General features: G+C 45.3%; 10 non-coding genes and 1 pseudogene across 10 annotated transcripts; all 11 read left to right on the top strand.

Moving 5' to 3' along the window:
• Nucleotides 1-525: 525 nt before the first annotated feature.
• On the top strand, nucleotides 526-665 carry LOC142681030 (U2 spliceosomal RNA; annotated as a pseudogene).
• A 1,356-nt stretch (nucleotides 666-2,021) lies between these two features.
• Nucleotides 2,022-2,206, top strand: LOC142681019 (U2 spliceosomal RNA). Its single transcript, XR_012853374.1, has one exon. It is a non-coding gene; the product is annotated as a U2 spliceosomal RNA (small nuclear RNA).
• Nucleotides 2,207-3,436: 1,230 nt separating this feature from the next.
• Nucleotides 3,437-3,627, top strand: LOC142680472 (U2 spliceosomal RNA). Its single transcript, XR_012852955.1, has one exon. It is a non-coding gene; the product is annotated as a U2 spliceosomal RNA (small nuclear RNA).
• Nucleotides 3,628-4,869: 1,242 nt separating this feature from the next.
• LOC142680471 (U2 spliceosomal RNA) lies at nucleotides 4,870-5,060 on the top strand. Its single transcript, XR_012852954.1, has one exon. It is a non-coding gene; the product is annotated as a U2 spliceosomal RNA (small nuclear RNA).
• Nucleotides 5,061-11,634: 6,574 nt separating this feature from the next.
• Nucleotides 11,635-11,822, top strand: LOC142680983 (U2 spliceosomal RNA). Its single transcript, XR_012853358.1, has one exon. It is a non-coding gene; the product is annotated as a U2 spliceosomal RNA (small nuclear RNA).
• A 1,234-nt stretch (nucleotides 11,823-13,056) lies between these two features.
• LOC142680398 (U2 spliceosomal RNA) lies at nucleotides 13,057-13,247 on the top strand. Its single transcript, XR_012852893.1, has one exon. It is a non-coding gene; the product is annotated as a U2 spliceosomal RNA (small nuclear RNA).
• Nucleotides 13,248-19,518: 6,271 nt separating this feature from the next.
• On the top strand, nucleotides 19,519-19,710 carry LOC142681001 (U2 spliceosomal RNA). Its single transcript, XR_012853366.1, has one exon. It is a non-coding gene; the product is annotated as a U2 spliceosomal RNA (small nuclear RNA).
• A 1,234-nt stretch (nucleotides 19,711-20,944) lies between these two features.
• Nucleotides 20,945-21,135, top strand: LOC142680395 (U2 spliceosomal RNA). The gene has a single exon (XR_012852892.1). It is a non-coding gene; the product is annotated as a U2 spliceosomal RNA (small nuclear RNA).
• A 1,238-nt stretch (nucleotides 21,136-22,373) lies between these two features.
• On the top strand, nucleotides 22,374-22,564 carry LOC142680470 (U2 spliceosomal RNA). The gene has a single exon (XR_012852953.1). It is a non-coding gene; the product is annotated as a U2 spliceosomal RNA (small nuclear RNA).
• A 1,230-nt stretch (nucleotides 22,565-23,794) lies between these two features.
• On the top strand, nucleotides 23,795-23,985 carry LOC142680469 (U2 spliceosomal RNA). The gene has a single exon (XR_012852952.1). It is a non-coding gene; the product is annotated as a U2 spliceosomal RNA (small nuclear RNA).
• Nucleotides 23,986-25,215: 1,230 nt separating this feature from the next.
• LOC142680468 (U2 spliceosomal RNA) lies at nucleotides 25,216-25,406 on the top strand. Its single transcript, XR_012852951.1, has one exon. It is a non-coding gene; the product is annotated as a U2 spliceosomal RNA (small nuclear RNA).
• The last annotated feature ends 637 nt before the right edge of the window (nucleotides 25,407-26,043 follow it).

Below are 26,043 nucleotides of genomic sequence, written 5' to 3'. Positions count from 1 at the left end.
GGCAACACTGAGTGACTGACTGAGCCGCACCGTCTTATATAAAGTTCAGACGGAACTTTGCACGTGTCATAGTGGAGCCCTGAGGAGCCAGAGCCAGCTTTCTGACATCATAATGGGGCCTCAGAGATAAAAGCCTGGGCCCAGGCAGTGTTGGTCAGTGCTGCTCAGCAGGCAGCACTAGACTGGACTGGATTACAGCTGATACAAGGTGTGAAGGAACAAGGGGTGGCTGTGGGCATGCACTTGCTGCCGCTGCCAGTGTTTATCTGCATGGCAGCAGGGCATTTGGGCGTTGCCAGGAAGGCGTTTTTATGTAGATTCCTCCTCTTTCAGCACTGCATTGTGGTGCAAGCAAAAGAAGCAAATCCTGTCTGGCTTCCTCTCCGGCCTTTATTCACCTCCCGTGTAGCTGTGAGTGTGTGAGCCTGCAGGGCCCCATGGAATTGCCTAGAAGTAGGCTGAATCGCTGCAAGGGCTGAACAGCAGTATCGGGCAGGCTCGGGCAACGCGCGGCCCGTTCGGGTTATCGCTTCTCGGCCTTTTGGCTAAGATCAAGTGTAGTACTTTAGGGTATTGCCTTGTTTCTTGGTCAGGAGGTGCCCTGGTACCCTTTTCCTTGGCCTGGGGGGATCGTCTCTTTTACAAGAGACTTAACCCCTCTGCTGCTATTGGGGGAGAGGATTAGTCCAGGGCAACGGGGAGCGATCACTTGCCTGGCATTTAGGTGCTGAAGGTATTATCGTTGGAGTTCGTTGGATATCGTTGGCTTTTTTGCGGCAGGATGGAGGAAATCCCTGACTACATGCGGACTCGGAATGCTGTTCGTTTTACGATGGAGGAATCTGGAGGACAAAGCAGGGACTTGGAATTCCTAACAAAGGTACTCTTGCTTGGTCTTTTCCAGTTGGAGAGACAATGGATATTGTCTGTAATGGACTATCCAAGAAGAGGATGCTTCGATGTCACCTTTTGTACGGAGGAAATTTATCTGGACTTTCTGGACACTTTGAAGGAGAAGAAGCAGGATCCAAGACTGGTTGGTGTGATTGTAACACCACACTTTGCTCCTAGCAAAAAGTTGGTGATTGTTAAAATGTTTTCCCCCTATGTGTGTAAAGACGATATTATATGTTTTCTCACTAAGTTCTGTGAGGAGGTGGTGGAGAAGGGTAAGGTCTTTAATCCCTTTGGATTTTGGACAGGCAAATGGAAATTCCTGTGTAAAATTAAGGCAGTTGGAGAGGCTGGAAACTTATTGCTTCCTCCAGCACGCTTTAAAATTGGCAGTGCAAGTGGGAATCTCTATTTTTTTGGAATGGGGATTTTTTGCCATAATTGCAAAGAGTATGGACATGTGAAGGAAAATTGTGGGAAAATATTCTGTACAAAATGTTTCCAAGAAGGTCATAGGTACAATGATTGTGAGAAGGGTAAAGTGTGTAACATGTGTAGAGAAGAAGGGCATGTGTTTAAAAATTGTTTAAAGAAAAGCAAAAGTGAAGTAAAGGAGGAGAGTAAGAAGACCGTTAAAAGAAAGGAACAGATAGTTAAAAGAAAGGAAGAGAAAGTTACCTCAGGAAAAGAGGATAAGCCACAGGAAGTGGGAGGAGGATGGAAAAGCGTTGAGGTTAAAAGGAGTGATGAAACAAAAAGGAGAAAAATTGTGGAAAAAAATGTTGTTTCAGATGAAAATAGAGCAGAAAGAGATAAATTAGTAAAAGACATAGAGGAATTAAGAGAGAAAATTAATTTTGAGAAGGTTCGGAGGCGGGTACGAACTTGTCTAAGAGGAGATATATCCGATTTTCTTGAAAGATATAAAGTGCCAACCTGGTTGGCGTGTATTGTAAATTTGGAGTGGGATGGTCAAGATCTTCGAGAACATCTTGTGGATATGGTAGGTGTAATCGCTGTAAGAAATGGTTTGTTTTATTAATTTTACTTACAAAAAAAAGAGAAATAAAAATTATATTTTGGTTTTTCATAATGATGATCAAGTCTTTAAATTTGAAGTTTAAAATTTAACTCGAGACGGATCTGAGTGGAAACCTGATCTGTTCTTATCAGTTTAATATCTGATACGTCCCCTATCTGGGGACCATATATTAAATGGATTTTTAGAACAGGGAGATGGAAATAGAGCTTGCTCTGTCCACTCCATGCATTGACCTGGTATTGCAGTATTTCCAGGACCGGTGCACCCTTTCCTTATGTGTTGACTAAAATCAGATTCCAAAAGTGTTTTTTGTGTTTGCCATTGTTTCTGTCTTTCTGAAGGGATCTCCCCTTTTAATCCCATTATTTCAACACCTGTTGGACAATGCATGAGTGATAATGAGCTAATTGATTAAATGCAATTAATGAATACATTGCCACCTCTTGTTTTGTGTCGTCTGTGTGTCTGTGTTTCCGGCATTTCACATTGGAACAGCTCATTCACCTTCCTTGTCTTCTCTCCGCCCTCCCTTTTAGGTAAGTTAAAGAGCTGCACCTGAGCCAGCCACTGATTGATGCAGCACCACAGTCAAATAGTGGAGTGGAGTAGGGGAACAGCAAACAGCCATTAAAGCCGCCCGCCCGCCACAATGGACCTACCTGTGTACACTAGATGGATGTGATGGAATGTACTGTCGTCCCTACATTTCAAGAAGGAGTAAGAATTGCAGTTGCAACAAAGCCTTGCTTGCCTACAAAGAGAGCAGCAATTTGGATTTGTTACTATGTTACCTAGAAGAATAACAAACTGTGCAAGGATGGAGGTTGTAGGAGCAAGGAGAAGTTGTCTGTAAAGTTGGTGGATGCTTATTTTCCATTTTGCAGTCCCTTGTCTCCCTCTTGTGGCATCCTGGAGGCAACTAGCTGTGCAAAAAAAGACAGCCTGGCGGCCGGCTGTTGCAGTGTTGCCCTCTCAGGCAACACTGAGTGACTGACTGAGCCGCACCGTCTTATATAAAGTTCAGACGGAACTTTGCACGTGTCATAGTGGAGCCCTGAGGAGCCAGAGCCAGCTTTCTGACATCATAATGGGGCCTCAGAGATAAAAGCCTGGGCCCAGGCAGTGTTGGTCAGTGCTGCTCAGCAGGCAGCACTGGACTGGACTGGATTACAGCTGATACAAGGTGTGAAGGAACAAGGGGTGGCTGTGGGCATGCACTTGCTGCCGCTGCCAGTGTTTATCTGCATGGCAGCAGGGCATTTGGGCGTTGCCAGGAAGGCGTTTTTATGTAGATTCCTCCTCTTTCAGCACTGCATTGTGGTGCAAGCAAAAGAAGCAAATCCTGTCTGGCTTCCTCTCCGGCCTTTATTCACCTCCCGTGTAGCTGTGAGTGTGTGAGCCTGCAGGGCCCCATGGAATTGCCTAGAAGTAGGCTGAATCGCTGCAAGGGCTGAACAGCAGTATCGGGCAGGCTCGGGCAACGCGCGGCCCGTTCGGGTTATCGCTTCTCGGCCTTTTGGCTAAGATCAAGTGTAGTATCTGTTCTTATCAGTTTAATATCTGATACGTCCCCTATCTGGGGACCATATATTAAATGGATTTTTAGAACAGGGAGATGGAAATAGAGCTTGCTCTGTCCACTCCACGCATTGACCTGGTATTGCAGTATTTCCAGGACCGGTGCACCCTTTCCTTATGTGTTGACTAAAATCAGATTCCAAAAGTGTTTTTTGTGTTTGCCATTGTTTCTGTCTTTCTGAAGGGATCTCCCCTTTTAATCCCATTATTTCAACACCTGTTGGACAATGCATGAGTGATAATGAGCTAATTGATTAAATGCAATTAATGAATACATTGCCACCTCTTGTTTTGTGTCGTCTGTGTGTCTGTGTTTCCGGCATTTCACATTGGAACAGCTCATTCACCTTCCTTGTCTTCTCTCCGCCCTCCCTTTTAGGTAAGTTAAAGAGCTGCACCTGAGCCAGCCACTGATTGATGCAGCACCACAGTCAAATAGTGGAGTGGAGTAGGGGAACAGCAAACAGCCATTAAAGCCGCCCGCCCGCCCGCCCGCCCGCCACAATGGACCTACCTGTGTACACTAGATGGATGTGATGGAATGTACTGTCGTCCCTACATTTCAAGAAGGAGTAAGAATTGCAGTTGCAACAAAGCCTTGCTTGCCTACAAAGAGAGCAGCAATTTGGATTTGTTACTATGTTACCTAGAAGAATAACAAACTGTGCAAGGATGGAGGTTGTAGGAGCAAGGAGAAGTTGTCTGTAAAGTTGGTGGATGCTTATTTTCCATTTTGCAGTCCCTTGTCTCCCTCTTGTGGCCTCCTGGAGGCAACTAGCTGTGCAAAAAAAGACAGCCTGGCGGCCGGCTGTTGCAGTGTTGCCCTCTCAGGCAACACTGAGTGACTGACTGAGCCGCACCGTCTTATATAAAGTTCAGACGGAACTTTGCACGTGTCATAGTGGAGCCCTGAGGAGCCAGAGCCAGCTTTCTGACATCATAATGGGGCCTCAGAGATAAAAGCCTGGGCCCAGGCAGTGTTGGTCAGTGCTGCTCAGCAGGCAGCACTGGACTGGACTGGATTACAGCTGATACAAGTTGTGAAGGAACAAGGGGTGGCTGTGGGCATGCACTTGCTGCCGCTGCCAGTGTTTATCTGCATGGCAGCAGGGCATTTGGGCGTTGCCAGGAAGGCGTTTTTATGTAGATTCCTCCTCTTTCAGCACTGCATTGTGGTGCAAGCAAAAGAAGCAAATCCTGTCTGGCTTCCTCTCCGGCCTTTATTCACCTCCCGTGTAGCTGTGAGTGTGTGAGCCTGCAGGGCCCCATGGAATTGCCTAGAAGTAGGCTGAATCGCTGCAAGGGCTGAACAGCAGTATCGGGCAGGCTCGGGCAACGCGCGGCCCGTTCGGGTTATCGCTTCTCGGCCTTTTGGCTAAGATCAAGTGTAGTATCTGTTCTTATCAGTTTAATATCTGATACGTCCCCTATCTGGGGACCATATATTAAATGGATTTTTAGAACAGGGAGATGGAAATAGAGCTTGCTCTGTCCACTCCACGCATTGACCTGGTATTGCAGTATTTCCAGGACCGGTGCACCCTTTCCTTATGTGTTGACTAAAATCAGATTCCAAAAGTGTTTTTTGTGTTTGCCATTGTTTCTGTCTTTCTGAAGGGATCTCCCCTTTTAATCCCATTATTTCAACACCTGTTGGACAATGCATGAGTGATAATGAGCTAATTGATTAAATGCAATTAATGAATACATTGCCACCTCTTGTTTTGTGTCGTCTGTGTGTCTGTGTTTCCGGCATTTCACATTGGAACAGCTCATTCACCTTCCTTGTCTTCTCTCCGCCCTCCCTTTTAGGTAAGTTAAAGAGCTGCACCTGAGCCAGCCACTGATTGATGCAGCACCACAGTCAAATAGTGGAGTGGAGTAGGGGAACAGCAAACAGCCATTAAAGCCGCCCGCCCGCCACAATGGACCTACCTGTGTACACTAGATGGATGTGATGGAATGTACTGTCGTCCCTACATTTCAAGAAGGAGTAAGAATTGCAGTTGCAACAAAGCCTTGCTTGCCTACAAAGAGAGCAGCAATTTGGATTTGTTACTATGTTACCTAGAAGAATAACAAACTGTGCAAGGATGGAGGTTGTAGGAGCAAGGAGAAGTTGTCTGTAAAGTTGGTGGATGCTTATTTTCCATTTTGCAGTCCCTTGTCTCCCTCTTGTGGCCTCCTGGAGGCAACTGGCTGTGCAAAAAAAGACAGCCTGGCGGCCGGCTGTTGCAGTGTTGCCCTCTCAGGCAACACTGAGTGACTGACTGAGCCGCACCGTCTTATATAAAGTTCAGACGGAACTTTGCACGTGTCATAGTGGAGCCCTGAGGAGCCAGAGCCAGCTTTCTGACATCATAATGGGGCCTCAGAGATAAAAGCCTGGGCCCAGGCAGTGTTGGTCAGTGCTGCTCAGCAGGCAGCACTGGACTGGACTGGATTACAGCTGATACAAGGTGTGAAGGAACAAGGGGTGGCTGTGGGCATGCACTTGCTGCCGCTGCCAGTGTTTATCTGCATGGCAGCAGGGCATTTGGGCGTTGCCAGGAAGGCGTTTTTATGTAGATTCCTCCTCTTTCAGCACTGCATTGTGGTGCAAGCAAAAGAAGCAAATCCTGTCTGGCTTCCTCTCCGGCCTTTATTCACCTCCCGTGTAGCTGTGAGTGTGTGAGCCTGCAGGGCCCCATGGAATTGCCTAGAAGTAGGCTGAATCGCTGCAAGGGCTGAACAGCAGTATCGGGCAGGCTCGGGCAACGCGCGGCCCGTTCGGGTTATCGCTTCTCGGCCTTTTGGCTAAGACCAAGTGTATTTATACAGGAGGTTTTTGGTCAGAAGGTGCTCAGGTACCCTCTCTCTCGGCCTCGGGGGATCGTCCAGGTTCGCCTGGACTTCACCCCCGTGCTGCTATTTGGGAGAGAGGCTTAGTCCTGAGCAACGAGTTGCGATCCCCCCCAGCCCCTTGGTCTCCGTAAGACAAGGGGCGCAGCGAAAGCTGTGCGGTTCGACCTGGCCACGCTAATGGCAGGCGAACCCGATGCGGTGCCGGTGTACGCCCGGCTTAAGAATTCTGCACGATTTATCGTGGCAGAGGGTGGAGGCGGTCCCCGTGGTATTAAATTTTTAGTCCACGCCATTTTGGAAGATCTGCTGGCGGTCCACAAGAACGAGCTCTTGGCTATCCAGGACTACCCGAAGCGAGGAATCTACGATGTCACCTTCATGGGAGAAGGAATACTCCGTGATGCTATGGACCGAGCTGAGAGGAAACAAGGTGAACTCGTAGCAGCGGGAGTCAAGGTAGTAGAGCATGAATTTGAAATAACCAAACTCGTGGTGATTAAAATGTATTCCCCATATGTGAGAGATATGGAAGTGGCAGCATTTCTAGCTGCCTACTTCAAAAATGTCAAACTCCTGGGGAAAGTGATGAACGAGTGTGGAGTGTGGACCGCCAAATGGAAGTTTTTAGTTACGCTGATTAAGGACCCCTCCACCCAAGAAACGAGATTACCACCGGCTCGTTTTAAAATTGGAAATGTGAATGGCGACCTCTACTTCTCAGGGATGCCAAACTTCTGCAGGGCTTGTGGTACCTATGGACATACCAGTTTTAACTGCGATGTCACCTGCAGAAACTGTGGAAGCAAAGAGCACAATATAAGGGAGTGCACAGAAGAAAAAAAATGCAACTTTTGTCAAAAAACTGGTCACTTGTATTTTTCTTGTCCTCATAGGTACCGAAGCGGAGAAGAAGAGCAACCCGGGGCGCCCCCACGTGCTCCACCAGCGGACCAGCCCCGCCCTCAGGGAGAGGAACAAGCCAGTGCTGCAAAGGAGCAGCGGGGTACCTGGGCTTCAAGGGTACGGTCTGTTGGAGCCAAAGCAGGTACCTCACAGCCAACAGCCTCAGAGGAGAGAAGGGAGTCCAGTGCGAAGGAAAAACGCCAAGCCAAACGTAAGGCTGAGAAGGGGCAGGCCAGTGAGATAACTGAGGCATCCCAGAGTGCTGGTTGCTCAGTGGATGCCGGGCCTGCTCCCAATCCTGGGTCTCTAGATACGGAGTCTGAAGAGGAAGGTTGGCTGAAAGTGGGTCCCCGTAAAAAGGGTAAACAGGAGCGTGCCGGTAGGGGGGTGACAGGGGAGGAGCAAATGGATACGTCCGTAAAGCAAAGTGAGGCTCCTCCTAGGACCGCCCCCTCGTCGTTACTGGTGAGGAGGGTGGGCACTGTTCCCCCCGAGCCAACCGACACCCCGCCATGTGCGCAACCTCCCCCTCTAGAACGGCCTGCACGGCCTGCACGGCCTCAGGGGGGAGCGGCGGGGCCCTTGGGGGACCCACCCGATACAGACCTATATGGTCAGCCGTTAGAGACCCAGGTAAGGCTGTGTGAATCTGGACTCCCTGTATACGAGATGAGGGCTGTTGGCTCGACGCTCACGGAAGGTAGTTCCTCTCCTGAATCATCCCCTTTCTCGCTAGAGTCAGACGAGGGCGGGGAGATGAGTTCAAGCGAGATTTCTGGTATTGCTGGTGGAGGCCAAGTCTGATTTTAAGTAACACGATTATTTATTTTTTAAAATCAAGACTAACACAATTAAAACTCCACGATGTCTGAAATAAAGGGGATCTCCCTCAACGTGAGGGGCGCCAAGTCCAAAGTCAGAAGGGTTGCTCTCTTCAGTTTTTTATCTGGCCTGGCAGCCTCTGTTTTTTTCCTGCAGGAGTGCGGCATTCCCCATGCAATGAAGTACCATAAATACAAAGAGGATTGGAAGTATGGTCCATCAGTCTGGTCTGGATCTAACGAGTCCAGATCAGCAGGGGTCGCCATTCTTTTTAAGGGAAACGTTTTTATTGATTTTATTCAAGAGATTCTTCCAGGACGTATTTTATTGGTTAAAGCTTTTATTGACGGCGTAAAATGGCAGTTTTTAAATTTTTACGGCTCACCTGACAAAAAGGAGAGAGCAGAGATGCTAGAAATGTTACCTCTTTTTATTAATACAACTGAGCCTTTTATCCTCGCAGGTGATTTTAACTGTATCCTGAGGGGGGAACGCCGGCTTACCAGTACTACAAGTAGGAATTACGATAAGACCTCTGGACTGCTCAAAGATATTGTAAATGATTTTAAATTAACAGATTTGTACAAAGAATGTAATAGGAGCAGCCCAGAGGAAGCCGGCGTTACCTGGAGCAACGCCACCTGTAGCTCCAGGATAGATTTTATTTTTTGTAATGAGAATGTACTGCCTTTTAATTGTGAAGTTTTAACTAATGTTTTCTCAGATCACAAGCTTTTATCATTTTATGTAAAGCGTGATTTTAATAAACCGGTGTGTAAGAAGTCCTGGAAGTTAAATGTTTCCCTTTTAGATGATCCACAGGTTTTTACTGATTTTATTGAATTTTACCAAAAATGCAGGCGGGGGAGAGACATGCGTACTCCCATCAGTGCATGGTGGGAGAAAATGAAAAAAAGAATAAAGGAATTTTTTATTAAAAAGAGCGTGGCGAAAGCCAGAGAAAAACATGCTTTTTTTAAAATTCTCAGCACCCGTCTGCAGACCCTGTACAAGATGAGAGATAATGAAATTGACGTTAAAACTGATATCACTAATTTAAAAAAAGAAATAGCTCAGTGCCTGGAGCAGAAAGGCAAAGAAATCATTTTTCGTTCCAAAATTCAGCATGTGGAGGAGAATGAGACCTGCTCCAGGTACTTTTTTAAAAAAATTAACAATAAAAAGGCTATTATTAAAAATATTGAAGGTGTGTCAGATGTACAGGGTATTTTAAGTAAAGTTCATGAGTTTTATGCTGACCTTTTTAGTGTTAAAACTGTGGATCATAATTTTATGCGTGACTCACTGAAGGAGATTACTACTGTTTTAGACCCTGTCTCCCAGAATTTTTTATTACAGGAGCTGACGGAGCAGGAGGTTTTAGAAACGGTAAAGAGTTTTAAAGCCGGAAAAGTTCCCGGACCGGACGGTATACCCAGTGAGTTTTATGTCAAATTTTATGACATTTTAAAAGAGGATCTTTTTAGCCTTTTTTATGAAGTTTTTAATTCCAAGATGCTGCCTAAGTCCTGGCGGAAGGGTGAGGTCTCCCTGCTACATAAGAAAGGTGACATCGCAGTTTTGAAGAACTGGAGACCAATAACCCTTCTGAATAGCGACTATAAAATAATGGCAAAAGTGTGCGCAAATAGATTAAAAGCCATAATACCCCACATTGTACACTCTAACCAGGTGTGTGGGGTGCCAGGCCGCAGCATCTGGGATAATCTTAACCTGGTAAAAGATGTGATTGAGGACACGAGGTCTAGAAGAGGTAAATTAGCCATTTTATCTATAGACTTCGAGAAGGCGTTCGACCGTGTCTCTCATTTTTATCTTTTTAAGGTTTTAGAGCGTATGGGTATACCTGAAGGATTTTTATTATCACTTAAAGCCTTTTATAAAGATTGCACAAGCAAAATTTTAGTGAATGGTTTTAAGACACAGGACGTGATTTTAGACTCAGGGGTGAAGCAGGGGTGTCCCTTGTCCCCACTGCTTTTTATTTGCGCATTAGAGCCTCTACTGTGTACAATTCGCCGCGATAAGTTAATACGTGGAGTCCCCCTGCCCGGGGGTGGCGGCGTAGAGGCTAAAGCAGTGGGGTACATGGACGATGTAGCGGTTTTTTGCAGGGACACCCTGTCGCTTCAGAGAACCCTCAGACAAATTGAGTTTTATTGCTGTGCTTCCGGTTTTAAGGTGAACTTCGACAAAAGTAATATTTTAAATATAGGAAGCATGGCTTTTAGAGACATACCCGTCCCTGTGTCAGATAATATTACGATTTTAGGTGTCTCCTTCAGTGAGTGCGATAATGGTTTTATCAGTTGGGACATGGTGGCGCAGAAGGTAAATCAAAAAATATGCATGTGGAACATGAGAAAACTTACCATGGAGGGAAAAGTTTTAATTATTAAAATGGTCATTTTACCCCTGCTTTTATATCTCAGTATGGTTTTCCCTCCCCCCACGGTTTTATTGCAAAAAATTACTAAAGCATGTTTTACCTTCTTTTGGAGTTCCAGAATGGAGAAACTTAAAAGAGAGATTGTGATGAAATCCAAACCGAAGGGTGGCAAAGATTTTCCGAATTTTAACAGGTTTCTTTTAATCAAGTTCTTCAGTTTCTGTTTTAATTCCCTTTTTAAAGAACATTATTGGTCCTATTTTTTACGTTTTAATACAGGGTTTTTAATGCGAAGGTTTGGGTGGTTCAACATTGTTTTATCCTCACCTTACGCTTTTAAACTCTCAATAAACTATGTGATTTTAGAAAAGATAGTGACCTTATTCAACCTGAAGGGAAAAAATGTAAATGAGCTGAAAAATAGTAAAAAATTAATTAAAGACCTAAGAGAAAGTGAGACGGTCAGCAGGATTGAGAATTTTAATGAGGAACGAAGTGCTTTTATCTTCAAAATTATTAATGTGTTTTATCTTTTTAATACACAGATGGACCTGGCCTGGAGCTGCATTCATCAATGTCTTCCATGCCGGGCATTCCAATACAGAAGGAGGCTCGCGAGGTCTACCGTCTGCCCGAGGGAAGGCTGCCAGGCCGAGGAAACGATTCGACACATTTTTTGGACGTGTGATTTTGCGAAGGAATTTTGGAAAAAAATATTCCCTCTTTTGGTAAAGATGGCAGACCTGAAAGACTTGAATTATGAAGATATTTTATATGGACTATTTGGATGCCCAACCGCGAGCCAAAAGATAATAGCGTGGAAGACGATGAATTGCGCCAAAGAAGCTCTATGGAAGGCCAGGAACATCCTGATTTTTAAGCACGATGTTTTATCTACTGATGATGTTTTAGGTCTTTGTTTTAGCGAAATGTACATTTATTATTTATTAGACAAAAAAAGAAATGCCACCCTTCTTAATAAATGGTTTGTGAAAGAATGGAACTCCAACATATAAAGATTTGCCACCATGTCCCTTTTATGTAATGTAATGCAATGAAATATTGATTTTATTGTTATTCATTTGTACAAAAGTTGGTTTTATTGTAAACTGTATTTTTTATCATGAAATAAATCATTGACACCCCTGAAAAGGGGTAGCCAACTTAAAAAAAAAATCTGTTCTTATCAGTTTAATATCTGATACGTCCCCTATCTGGGGACCATATATTAAATGGATTTTTAGAACAGGGAGATGGAAATAGAGCTTGCTCTGTCCACTCCACGCATTGACCTGGTATTGCAGTATTTCCAGGACCGGTGCACCCTTTCCTTATGTGTTGACTAAAATCAGATTCCAAAAGTGTTTTTTGTGTTTGCCATTGTTTCTGTCTTTCTGAAGGGATCTCCCCTTTTAATCCCATTATTTCAACACCTGTTGGACAATGCATGAGTGTTAATGAGCTAATTGATTAAATGCAATTAATGAATACATTGCCACCTCTTGTTTTGTGTCGTCTGTGTGTCTGTGTTTCCGGCATTTCACATTGGAACAGCTCATTCACCTTCCTTGTCTTCTCTCCGCCCTCCCTTTTAGGTAAGTTAAAGAGCTGCACCTGAGCCAGCCACTGATTGATGCAGCACCACAGTCAAATAGTGGAGTGGAGTAGGGGAACAGCAAACAGCCATTAAAGCCGCCCGCCCGCCCGCCACAATGGACCTACCTGTGTACACTAGATGGATGTGATGGAATGTACTGTCGTCCCTACATTTCAAGAAGGAGTAAGAATTGCAGTTGCAACAAAGCCTTGCTTGCCTACAAAGAGAGCAGCAATTTGGATTTGTTACTATGTTACCTAGAAGAATAACAAACTGTGCAAGGATGGAGGTTGTAGGAGCAAGGAGAAGTTGTCTGTAAAGTTGGTGGATGCTTATTTTCCATTTTGCAGTCCCTTGTCTCCCTCTTGTGGCCTCCTGGAGGCAACTAGCTGTGCAAAAAAAGACAGCCTGGCGGCCGGCTGTTGCAGTGTTGCCCTCTCAGGCAACACTGAGTGACTGACTGAGCCGCACCGTCTTATATAAATTTCAGACGGAACTTTGCACGTGTCATAGTGGAGCCCTGAGGAGCCAGAGCCAGCTTTCTGACATCATAATGGGGCCTCAGAGATAAAAGCCTGGGCCCAGGCAGTGTTGGTCAGTGCTGCTCAGCAGGCAGCACCGGACTGGACTGGATTACAGCTGATACAAGGTGTGAAGGAACAAGGGGTGGCTGTGGGCATGCACTTGCTGCCGCTGCCAGTGTTTATCTGCATGGCAGCAGGGCATTTGGGCGTTGCCAGGAAGGCGTTTTTATGTAGATTCCTCCTCTTTCAGCACTGCATTGTGGTGCAAGCAAAAGAAGCAAATCCTGTCTGGCTTCCTCTCCGGCCTTTATTCACCTCCCGTGTAGCTGTGAGTGTGTGAGCCTGCAGGGCCCCATGGAATTGCCTAGAAGTAGGCTGAATCGCTGCAAGGGCTGAACAGCAGTATCGGGCAGGCTCGGGCAACGCGCGGCCCGTTCGGGTTATCGCTTCTCGGCCTTTTGGCTAAGATCAAGTGTAGTATCTGTTCTTATCAGTTTAATATCTGATACGTCCCCTATCTGGGGACCATATATTAAATGGATTTTTAGAACAGGGAGATGGAATTAGAGCTTGCTCTGTCCACTCCACGCATTGACCTGGTATTGCAGTATTTCCAGGACCGGTGCACCCTTTCCTTATGTGTTGACTAAAATCAGATTCCAAAAGTGTTTTTTGTGTTTGCCATTGTTTCTGTCTTTCTGAAGGGATCTCCCCTTTTAATCCCATTATTTCAACACCTGTTGGACAATGCATGAGTGATAATGAGCTAATTGATTAAATGCAATTAATGAATACATTGCCACCTCTTGTTTTGTGTCGTCTGTGTGTCTGTGTTTCCGGCATTTCACATTGGAACAGCTCATTCACCTTCCTTGTCTTCTCTCCGCCCTCCCTTTTAGGTAAGTTAAAGAGCTGCACCTGAGCCAGCCACTGATTGATGCAGCACCACAGTCAAATAGTGGAGTGGAGTAGGGGAACAGCAAACAGCCATTAAAGCCGCCCGCCCGCCCGCCCGCCACAATGGACCTACCTGTGTACACTAGATGGATGTGATGGAATGTACTGTCGTCCCTACATTTCAAGAAGGAGTAAGAATTGCAGTTGCAACAAAGCCTTGCTTGCCTACAAAGAGAGCAGCAATTTGGATTTGTTACTATGTTACCTAGAAGAATAACAAACTGTGCAAGGATGGAGGTTGTAGGAGCAAGGAGAAGTTGTCTGTAAAGTTGGTGGATGCTTATTTTCCATTTTGCAGTCCCTTGTCTCCCTCTTGTGGCCTCCTGGAGGCAACTAGCTGTGCAAAAAAAGACAGCCTGGCGGCCGGCTGTTGCAGTGTTGCCCTCTCAGGCAACACTGAGTGACTGACTGAGCCGCACCGTCTTATATAAAGTTCAGACGGAACTTTGCACGTGTCATAGTGGAGCCCTGAGGAGCCAGAGCCAGCTTTCTGACATCATAATGGGGCCTCAGAGATAAAAGCCTGGGCCCAGGCAGTGTTGGTCAGTGCTGCTCAGCAGGCAGCACTGGACTGGACTGGATTACAGCTGATACAAGGTGTGAAGGAACAAGGGGTGGCTGTGGGCATGCACTTGCTGCCGCTGCCAGTGTTTATCTGCATGGCAGCAGGGCATTTGGGCGTTGCCAGGAAGGCGTTTTTATGTAGATTCCTCCTCTTTCAGCACTGCATTGTGGTGCAAGCAAAAGAAGCAAATCCTGTCTGGCTTCCTCTCCGGCCTTTATTCACCTCCCGTGTAGCTGTGAGTGTGTGAGCCTGCAGGGCCCCATGGAATTGCCTAGAAGTAGGCTGAATCGCTGCAAGGGCTGAACAGCAGTATCGGGCAGGCTCGGGCAACGCGCGGCCCGTTCGGGTTATCGCTTCTCGGCCTTTTGGCTCAGATCAGGTTTATTGCCTGGTCTGGGCCGGGGGTTCGGTCTTTCGTGGAGTCCTCTCCGACGTTTTTGGGAGCGATCACCGTGCCGTTGGGCATTCCATATCAAGATGGCAGCTGTGCGGAATACTATTCGTTTTGTGGTAAATGAGCAGAGGAGAGACGAAGTGGATACTGGGCACATCATTGAGAACATCCTTCTGGACCTGGCTGGAGTTAAGTTGGTAGAGGTATTCTGTATCCAAGCTTTCAGTAATATTTCTACGTATGACGTATCCTTTTTTGAGGCCGCCTACTGTCTAAATGTTTTTCAGTTGCTCAAGGAGAAACACATGCATGAGGCTTTAACATCTATTGAAGTGCAACCTCTTTTTTCAGCAGTGGAGAAATGTATCACAATCCACATGTATAACCCATTTCTGGATAGAAGGCTGGTTAGGGCCTTTTTAGCTCACTACTGTACCCATGTTAGAGGTGGTGTGGAGCAGAAGAATCTATGGGGAGTTTTCAATGGTGATATCAAGTACTGGGTCAGGCTGAAACCTGACTCCAGCTGTATTGGAGGAGTGATGAATCCTCCTGCTAATTTTTCAATTGGTGGTAATAAGGGATATCTTTACTACCAAGATATGCCATGCTTTTGTAGATCATGTTTTTCCTACGGGCATACCAAAGATGCATGCAAAGGCAAGGTATGCAGGAATTGTAAAGAAACAGGACATGAGGCTAGTGCATGTATTTCCCCATCCAGGTGTGACATTTGTGGTTTGCCTGGTCATACCTGTAGAAAATGCCCAAAGGTGTTTCCCTTCTTAGGGCAAGAGAGAAGGACATGGGGCAGACAGGTGAGAACAACAGGTTCCCTTGCTGCCTCTTCTGATGTAATTTCAGAGCCTGCTGGCAGTGTTTCTGTGGCTGCTTCTCAGGACCCTGGGAAAGCTGGATTAGGAGAGGTTCTAACCTCACATACTGATAGCATGGAGTTGGGTGTGGTCCCTCCAGCAGAGCCAACTGTTGATGAGACACCTGTGGTTATACCTATGGAAGGTGAAGACACAGCGCCACCTAGTGGGTGTGCATACCCTGATAATGGTGCAAGTATGCAAATTTTGTCTTTCTCTAGCCCAGAGTCAAAAACGGAAGACTCAGCTAAAGTGGAGTGGTCAATATCGGAGGAGGACGAGAAGGAGGCCAGGATGCCTAGTGCCACTAGTGCGGAAATTTTCCACAAAGTTGTATCAAAAAGGGGGAAGTCTGGAAAGGCGGTGAAGAGACTGAAGATAGGTTTGTTGGAAGATTCTGCTCATGCAAATCCTTTCTCATTGCTGGACAGTGACTCTAGTTGTAGCCCTAAGTCATCTGATGTGGCCTCAGAAGTACCCAGCTCTCCTGGGGAAGGTTTCCTCAGTGAAGCCAATGTGGCGAATCTGGAAAGAGCTATGTATTTCCCTGGGACGTGATATGTTCTGGTTTTCTCATGGCTTTCTTTTCCACTAACCATACTATGCCCGCATGTCTTTGAGATTAAAGATTGTCTCACAAAATGTACGGGTGTTCTCCTCTGCTCACAAGCGTGCTGCAGTCCTGGACTTTTTGGCCTCTAAGGGCAGTGACATTGTTTGCGTACAAGAATGTGGTTTATCAAAAATGCCTAGGAAAGAAGAATGGAAGTTTGGGGAAGCAATTTGGTCCTTTTCTTCCACAAATAGGAATGATGGAATTGGCATTCTCTTCAAAAATAATGAGTTTGTCATCAAACAGACTCAAATCATTCAGGAAGGAAGATGTGTCTGTGTGTTACTATCCTATAAGGGATGGCAGTTTAGGCTTATCAATATCTATGGCCATGCTGTGAAATCTGATAGGTTGGCACTTTTTGATAGTTTAAAATTTTTTCTACATGGTAAAGTTCCTGTTATTATTGTCGGTGATATTAACTGTATCTTGGAGAAGCAGGCCCGAGCTGGATCCACAGAGTCTAATGTGGACGCTACCGGAAGTTTGTGGAATAAAATTTTGCAGGACTTTGCTTTGCAGGACGCTGTCACCAGGAAACCAGGTCCATTTACTTACCATGCCGATGACGGAAGAACGGATTCTCGTCTGGACTTTTTCTTTTTTTCTACTTCAGCAATGAAATGTGTCGATTATGCGCAGGAGAGAGTGTGGTTTTCAGATCACGAGTGTTTGTTGGGGGTTTTTGTTATAAATAATTTCTTTTATGGTAGAGGGGTATGGAAGATGAATGTCAGTTTTCTGAGTGATGAAAGGGTAAAAACTAGGTTTGGGAAAAAATATGGGTTTTGGGTTAGGAAGAAAAGTTCTTTCTCTAATGTGTGTGAATGGTGGGTATGGGTGAAAAAAAAGATTGGTGGGTTTTTTAGACAGATAGGATATAGAAGAGCGAGAAGGAAAAGATTGCAATATTCACGCTTTAATATGCGGATGACGTTCCTTCATCAATGTAAAAATTTGGGTATGGATGTAAGACACGATTTAGAAAAAACAAAAAAAGATATTAAGGAGTGGTTTCGTGAGAAAGGGAAAGAAATAATATTTAGGTCTAAGGTGGAGGTTAGAGATAATCACGAGAAATGCACTAGATTTTTCTTTAAAAAAATGTGTGGTGGAAAAAGTGGAATGAATGTGTTATTGGATAAGGATGATAAAGAGGTGTTTGGTAAGGATGTGATTGATGTGGTGTCTGATTTTTATAAAAAACTGTATGATGTGAAGAAATGTGATTTGGGTGATGATGAGGAGTTTTTGGATATTGTGTGTAATTTTGTTCCTGAAAGTGAATGTGCGTTTTTGCTTGGTGAGATTATGGATGGTGAAGTAAAAGATGTGGTGGGAAGTATGGCTAAAAATAAGTCTCCAGGGATCGATGGAATACCAGCTGATTTCTATGGGAAATATTGGGATATAATTGGGAAGGATGTTATAGATGTTATGAGAGTGTTGTTTTCTGGGACTAATATGTGTGATGTGATGAAGAAGGGTATGGTAGTTTTGTTGCATAAAAAAGGAGATAAGAGACGGTTAGAAAACTGGCGACCAATTACTTTGCTTAATACGGATTATAAAATTTTTGCCAAGCTGATTGCGAATCGTATGAGAGATGTGATTGGGTGTGTGATTGATGAGGATCAGGTATGTGCGGTACCGAAAAGGAAATTGCATGAAAATGTGGCGTTGGTGCGGGACATGCTTGAGGATTGTAAGGGTCGGAATAAGAAGGTGATTGTGTGTGCGTTAGATTTTGAGAAAGCGTTTGATCGTGTGGCGCATGTGTTTTTGTTCAAAGTATTAGGGAGAATGGGTTTTCCGGTTCAGTTTGTGAGTTTGTTGAAGAAATTATATGCGAATGCAAAGAGTTGTGTGCAGGTGAATGGGTTTTTTTCAGAATCATTTAGTATTATGTCTGGTGTGCGACAGGGTTGTCCGTTGTCTCCCATCCTTTTTATTTGTGCGATTGAACCATTGTTGCAAATGATTAGAAATGATAAGGTTGTGAAAGGTTTGGTGGTGCCCGGGTGTGATGGAAAGCGTGTGAAAGCTTTGGGATATATGGATGATATTTGTGTATTGTGTGATTCAGTGTATGATATGTCCAGAGTGAAGTTGATTGTAAATATGTTTTGTATTGCGTCTGCTTTTAAAATAAATTGGGGTAAGAGCAAATTTAAATTTTTTTTCAGTAATGAGCGGGTGAGTGATCCTGATATGGAACAGGTGAATAGTGTGAAAATTTTGGGTATTGTGTTTGATGATGAGTTGAAAGGGAGAGAAAGTTGGGATGAGTTAGGTGGTAGGATTGTGAGAAAGTTGGAAATGTGGAGAATGAGGGATCTTTCTTTTTCGGGGAAGGTTTTAATAGTCAAAAGCATTATTCTTCCTATGATTTTATATGTCGCTCTGGTTTTTCCTCCTGCTGTTGTTATGTTAAAAAAAGTGAATAGAGTTTTGTTCCTTTTTTTATGGGGGAGCGGGATTGAGAAGGCAAGGAGAGAAATTCTAATGAAAAGCAGACGTAATGGAGGCTTGGATTTCCCAAATTTGGAGATTTTCATTGGAATTAATTGTGTACTTTTTTTGTAGAGCTTTTATTTAAAGAATCCAAGGCTTCCAGAATGTCGAAGTATTTAGCTGGAACGGTGATTCAGCGTCTAAGATGGGACAAACGTAATTTATGTAAACCAATTGCTTTTCAGTGCACAGGGTGGTATTTGTATGTTGAAAAATTTATTAAAAAGTTCCAGCTAGAGGATGTAAGAATGGAGAGATTTTTGAGTGAAAAGAATGTTGTGAGAAGTATGTGTATGAATAATGTGATGTGTTCTGTAAATGGTTTGAATTCGATGGAGTCTAAGTCTGTGTGGAAGAAGATTGTTACGTATGATGTGTCAAATAAGCAGAAAGATTTGTTATGGATGTCGGTACATGGTGTGTTGCCTGTAAGGAGTGTTCAGAAAAGAAGAGGTTTGGTTGCATCTGAAAGGTGTCCGAGAGAAGGTTGTGGGGATGATGAGGATGTGAGTCATGTGTTTTGGTCGTGTAAGCATGCAAAGGATGTTTGGAAAAAGTTGAGTGGGTTGTGTGAAGAATTGACTGGTTTGAAGGTTTTGACGTATGAAATTGTCTTGTTTGGTTTGTGTAGTTTGGGTAGTGAAAAGGATAGAGTGTTGTGGATTTTTTTGACTTGTGTGAAAGAGGTATTGTGGAATACACGGAATTTGAATGTGTATAAAAGAGAAGTATTTGAGATTGAGGATGTGGTTAGTATGGTATTGGCTAAGTTGTATTTTTATTATAAATGGGATCTAGAAAGAGGTATGGATGCGGAAGGGATATGGCGAATGTTGAAATGGAGGTATTTAGTTTGAGGAATTTTGTTTGATTTATCTTGTATTTGATGGAAAAATAAAATAATGAACCAGAGTGATGAGATTTTTTGAAAAATAGAGAGGTGGTTTGGACAACTACAGTTCTCGGTTTTATTCAAAAAAACCTGAATGGTTTAATAAAAAAAAAAAAAAAAAAAAAAAAAAAAATCTGTTCTTATCAGTTTAATATCTGATACGTCCCCTATCTGGGGACCATATATTAAATGGATTTTTAGAACAGGGAGATGGAAATAGAGCTTGCTCTGTCCACTCCACGCATTGACCTGGTATTGCAGTATTTCCAGGACCGGTGCACCCTTTCCTTATGTGTTGACTAAAATCAGATTCCAAAAGTGTTTTTTGTGTTTGCCATTGTTTCTGTCTTTCTGAAGGGATCTCCCCTTTTAATCCCATTATTTCAACACCTGTTGGACAATGCATGAGTGTTAATGAGCTAATTGATTAAATGCAATTAATGAATACATTGCCACCTCTTGTTTTGTGTCGTCTGTGTGTCTGTGTTTCCGGCATTTCACATTGGAACAGCTCATTCACCTTCCTTGTCTTCTCTCCGCCCTCCCTTTTAGGTAAGTTAAAGAGCTGCACCTGAGCCAGCCACTGATTGATGCAGCACCACAGTCAAATAGTGGAGTGGAGTAGGGGAACAGCAAACAGCCATTAAAGCCGCCCGCCCGCCCGCCACAATGGACCTACCTGTGTACACTAGATGGATGTGATGGAATGTACTGTCGTCCCTACATTTCAAGAAGGAGTAAGAATTGCAGTTGCAACAAAGCCTTGCTTGCCTACAAAGAGAGCAGCAATTTGGATTTGTTACTATGTTACCTAGAAGAATAACAAACTGTGCAAGGATGGAGGTTGTAGGAGCAAGGAGAAGTTGTCTGTAAAGTTGGTGGATGCTTATTTTCCATTTTGCAGTCCCTTGTCTCCCTCTTGTGGCCTCCTGGAGGCAACTAGCTGTGCAAAAAAAGACAGCCTGGCGGCCGGCTGTTGCAGTGTTGCCCTCTCAGGCAACACTGAGTGACTGACTGAGCCGCACCGTCTTATATAAATTTCAGACGGAACTTTGCACGTGTCATAGTGGAGCCCTGAGGAGCCAGAGCCAGCTTTCTGACATCATAATGGGGCCTCAGAGATAAAAGCCTGGGCCCAGGCAGTGTTGGTCAGTGCTGCTCAGCAGGCAGCACCGGACTGGACTGGATTACAGCTGATACAAGGTGTGAAGGAACAAGGGGTGGCTGTGGGCATGCACTTGCTGCCGCTGCCAGTGTTTATCTGCATGGCAGCAGGGCATTTGGGCGTTGCCAGGAAGGCGTTTTTATGTAGATTCCTCCTCTTTCAGCACTGCATTGTGGTGCAAGCAAAAGAAGCAAATCCTGTCTGGCTTCCTCTCCGGCCTTTATTCACCTCCCGTGTAGCTGTGAGTGTGTGAGCCTGCAGGGCCCCATGGAATTGCCTAGAAGTAGGCTGAATCGCTGCAAGGGCTGAACAGCAGTATCGGGCAGGCTCGGGCAACGCGCGGCCCGTTCGGGTTATCGCTTCTCGGCCTTTTGGCTAAGATCAAGTGTAGTATCTGTTCTTATCAGTTTAATATCTGATACGTCCCCTATCTGGGGACCATATATTAAATGGATTTTTAGAACAGGGAGATGGAATTAGAGCTTGCTCTGTCCACTCCACGCATTGACCTGGTATTGCAGTATTTCCAGGACCGGTGCACCCTTTCCTTATGTGTTGACTAAAATCAGATTCCAAAAGTGTTTTTTGTGTTTGCCATTGTTTCTGTCTTTCTGAAGGGATCTCCCCTTTTAATCCCATTATTTCAACACCTGTTGGACAATGCATGAGTGATAATGAGCTAATTGATTAAATGCAATTAATGAATACATTGCCACCTCTTGTTTTGTGTCGTCTGTGTGTCTGTGTTTCCGGCATTTCACATTGGAACAGCTCATTCACCTTCCTTGTCTTCTCTCCGCCCTCCCTTTTAGGTAAGTTAAAGAGCTGCACCTGAGCCAGCCACTGATTGATGCAGCACCACAGTCAAATAGTGGAGTGGAGTAGGGGAACAGCAAACAGCCATTAAAGCCGCCCGCCCGCCCGCCCGCCACAATGGACCTACCTGTGTACACTAGATGGATGTGATGGAATGTACTGTCGTCCCTACATTTCAAGAAGGAGTAAGAATTGCAGTTGCAACAAAGCCTTGCTTGCCTACAAAGAGAGCAGCAATTTGGATTTGTTACTATGTTACCTAGAAGAATAACAAACTGTGCAAGGATGGAGGTTGTAGGAGCAAGGAGAAGTTGTCTGTAAAGTTGGTGGATGCTTATTTTCCATTTTGCAGTCCCTTGTCTCCCTCTTGTGGCCTCCTGGAGGCAACTAGCTGTGCAAAAAAAGACAGCCTGGCGGCCGGCTGTTGCAGTGTTGCCCTCTCAGGCAACACTGAGTGACTGACTGAGCCGCACCGTCTTATATAAAGTTCAGACGGAACTTTGCACGTGTCATAGTGGAGCCCTGAGGAGCCAGAGCCAGCTTTCTGACATCATAATGGGGCCTCAGAGATAAAAGCCTGGGCCCAGGCAGTGTTGGTCAGTGCTGCTCAGCAGGCAGCACTGGACTGGACTGGATTACAGCTGATACAAGGTGTGAAGGAACAAGGGGTGGCTGTGGGCATGCACTTGCTGCCGCTGCCAGTGTTTATCTGCATGGCAGCAGGGCATTTGGGCGTTGCCAGGAAGGCGTTTTTATGTAGATTCCTCCTCTTTCAGCACTGCATTGTGGTGCAAGCAAAAGAAGCAAATCCTGTCTGGCTTCCTCTCCGGCCTTTATTCACCTCCCGTGTAGCTGTGAGTGTGTGAGCCTGCAGGGCCCCATGGAATTGCCTAGAAGTAGGCTGAATCGCTGCAAGGGCTGAACAGCAGTATCGGGCAGGCTCGGGCAACGCGCGGCCCGTTCGGGTTATCGCTTCTCGGCCTTTTGGCTAAGATCAAGTGTAGTATCTGTTCTTATCAGTTTAATATCTGATACGTCCCCTATCTGGGGACCATATATTAAATGGATTTTTAGAACAGGGAGATGGAAATAGAGCTTGCTCTGTCCACTCCACGCATTGACCTGGTATTGCAGTATTTCCAGGACCGGTGCACCCTTTCCTTATGTGTTGACTAAAATCAGATTCCAAAAGTGTTTTTTGTGTTTGCCATTGTTTCTGTCTTTCTGAAGGGATCTCCCCTTTTAATCCCATTATTTCAACACCTGTTGGACAATGCATGAGTGATAATGAGCTCATTGATTAAATGCAATTAATGAATACATTGCCACCTCTTGTTTTGTGTCGTCTGTGTGTCTGTGTTTCCAGCATTTCACATTGGAACAGCTCATTCACCTTCCTTGTCTTCTCTCCGCCCTCCCTTTTAGGTAAGTTAAAGAGCTGCACCTGAGCCAGCCACTGATTGATGCAGCACCACAGTCAAATAGTGGAGTGGAGTAGGGGAACAGCAAACAGCCATTAAAGCCGCCCGCCCGCCACAATGGACCTACCTGTGTACACTAGATGGATGTGATGGAATGTACTGTCGTCCCTACATTTCAAGAAGGAGTAAGAATTGCAGTTGCAACAAAGCCTTGCTTGCCTACAAAGAGAGCAGCAATTTGGATTTGTTACTATGTTACCTAGAAGAATAACAAACTGTGCAAGGATGGAGGTTGTAGGAGCAAGGAGAAGTTGTCTGTAAAGTTGGTGGATGCTTATTTTCCATTTTGCAGTCCCTTGTCTCCCTCTTGTGGCCTCCTGGAGGCAACTAGCTGTGCAAAAAAAGACAGCCTGGCGGCCGGCTGTTGCAGTGTTGCCCTCTCAGGCAACACTGAGTGACTGACTGAGCCGCACCGTCTTATATAAAGTTCAGACGGAACTTTGCACGTGTCATAGTGGAGCCCTGAGGAGCCAGAGCCAGCTTTCTGACATCATAATGGGGCCTCAGAGATAAAAGCCTGGGCCCAGGCAGTGTTGGTCAGTGCTGCTCAGCAGGCAGCACTGGACTGGACTGGATTACAGCTGATACAAGGTGTGAAGGAACAAGGGGTGGCTGTGGGCATGCACTTGCTGCCGCTGCCAGTGTTTATCTGCATGGCAGCAGGGCATTTGGGCGTTGCCAGGAAGGCGTTTTTATGTAGATTCCTCCTCTTTCAGCACTGCATTGTGGTGCAAGCAAAAGAAGCAAATCCTGTCTGGCTTCCTCTCCGGCCTTTATTCACCTCCCGTGTAGCTGTGAGTGTGTGAGCCTGCAGGGCCCCATGGAATTGCCTAGAAGTAGGCTGAATCGCTGCAAGGGCTGAACAGCAGTATCGGGCAGGCTCGGGCAACGCGCGGCCCGTTCGGGTTATCGCTTCTCGGCCTTTTGGCTAAGATCAAGTGTAGTATCTGTTCTTATCAGTTTAATATCTGATACGTCCCCTATCTGGGGACCATATATTAAATGGATTTTTAGAACAGGGAGATGGAAATAGAGCTTGCTCTGTCCACTCCACGCATTGACCTGGTATTGCAGTATTTCCAGGACCGGTGCACCCTTTCCTTATGTGTTGACTAAAATCAGATTCCAAAAGTGTTTTTTGTGTTTGCCATTGTTTCTGTCTTTCTGAAGGGATCTCCCCTTTTAATCCCATTATTTCAACACCTGTTGGACAATGCATGAGTGATAATGAGCTCATTGATTAAATGCAATTAATGAATACATTGCCACCTCTTGTTTTGTGTCGTCTGTGTGTCTGTGTTTCCAGCATTTCACATTGGAACAGCTCATTCACCTTCCTTGTCTTCTCTCCGCCCTCCCTTTTAGGTAAGTTAAAGAGCTGCACCTGAGCCAGCCACTGATTGATGCAGCACCACAGTCAAATAGTGGAGTGGAGTAGGGGAACAGCAAACAGCCATTAAAGCCGCCCGCCCGCCACAATGGACCTACCTGTGTACACTAGATGGATGTGATGGAATGTACTGTCGTCCCTACATTTCAAGAAGGAGTAAGAATTGCAGTTGCAACAAAGCCTTGCTTGCCTACAAAGAGAGCAGCAATTTGGATTTGTTACTATGTTACCTAGAAGAATAACAAACTGTGCAAGGATGGAGGTTGTAGGAGCAAGGAGAAGTTGTCTGTAAAGTTGGTGGATGCTTATTTTCCATTTTGCAGTCCCTTGTCTCCCTCTTGTGGCCTCCTGGAGGCAACTAGCTGTGCAAAAAAAGACAGCCTGGCGGCCGGCTGTTGCAGTGTTGCCCTCTCAGGCAACACTGAGTGACTGACTGAGCCGCACCGTCTTATATAAAGTTCAGACGGAACTTTGCACGTGTCATAGTGGAGCCCTGAGGAGCCAGAGCCAGCTTTCTGACATCATAATGGGGCCTCAGAGATAAAAGCCTGGGCCCAGGCAGTGTTGGTCAGTGCTGCTCAGCAGGCAGCACTGGACTGGACTGGATTACAGCTGATACAAGGTGTGAAGGAACAAGGGGTGGCTGTGGGCATGCACTTGCTGCCGCTGCCAGTGTTTATCTGCATGGCAGCAGGGCATTTGGGCGTTGCCAGGAAGGCGTTTTTATGTAGATTCCTCCTCTTTCAGCACTGCATTGTGGTGCAAGCAAAAGAAGCAAATCCTGTCTGGCTTCCTCTCCGGCCTTTATTCACCTCCCGTGTAGCTGTGAGTGTGTGAGCCTGCAGGGCCCCATGGAATTGCCTAGAAGTAGGCTGAATCGCTGCAAGGGCTGAACAGCAGTATCGGGCAGGCTCGGGCAACGCGCGGCCCGTTCGGGTTATCGCTTCTCGGCCTTTTGGCTAAGATCAAGTGTAGTATCTGTTCTTATCAGTTTAATATCTGATACGTCCCCTATCTGGGGACCATATATTAAATGGATTTTTAGAACAGGGAGATGGAAATAGAGCTTGCTCTGTCCACTCCACGCATTGACCTGGTATTGCAGTATTTCCAGGACCGGTGCACCCTTTCCTTATGTGTTGACTAAAATCAGATTCCAAAAGTGTTTTTTGTGTTTGCCATTGTTTCTGTCTTTCTGAAGGGATCTCCCCTTTTAATCCCATTATTTCAACACCTGTTGGACAATGCATGAGTGATAATGAGCTAATTGATTAAATGCAATTAATGAATACATTGCCACCTCTTGTTTTGTGTCGTCTGTGTGTCTGTGTTTCCGGCATTTCACATTGGAACAGCTCATTCACCTTCCTTGTCTTCTCTCCGCCCTCCCTTTTAGGTAAGTTAAAGAGCTGCACCTGAGCCAGCCACTGATTGATGCAGCACCACAGTCAAATAGTGGAGTGGAGTAGGGGAACAGCAAACAGCCATTAAAGCCGCCCGCCCGCCCGCCCGCCACAATGGACCTACCTGTGTACACTAGATGGATGTGATGGAATGTACTGTCGTCCCTACATTTCAAGAAGGAGTAAGAATTGCAGTTGCAACAAAGCCTTGCTTGCCTACAAAGAGAGCAGCAATTTGGATTTGTTACTATGTTACCTAGAAGAATAACAAACTGTGCAAGGATGGAGGTTGTAGGAGCAAGGAGAAGTTGTCTGTAAAGTTGGTGGATGCTTATTTTCCATTTTGCAGTCCCTTGTCTCCCTC

Source organism: Rhinoderma darwinii, assembly GCF_050947455.1.
Source record: "Rhinoderma darwinii isolate aRhiDar2 chromosome 2 unlocalized genomic scaffold, aRhiDar2.hap1 SUPER_2_unloc_56, whole genome shotgun sequence".
NCBI lineage: Eukaryota > Metazoa > Chordata > Amphibia > Anura > Rhinodermatidae > Rhinoderma > Rhinoderma darwinii.
Note: the sequence above shows the minus strand (reverse complement) of the source record. Positions and strands in the feature narration are given on the sequence as shown.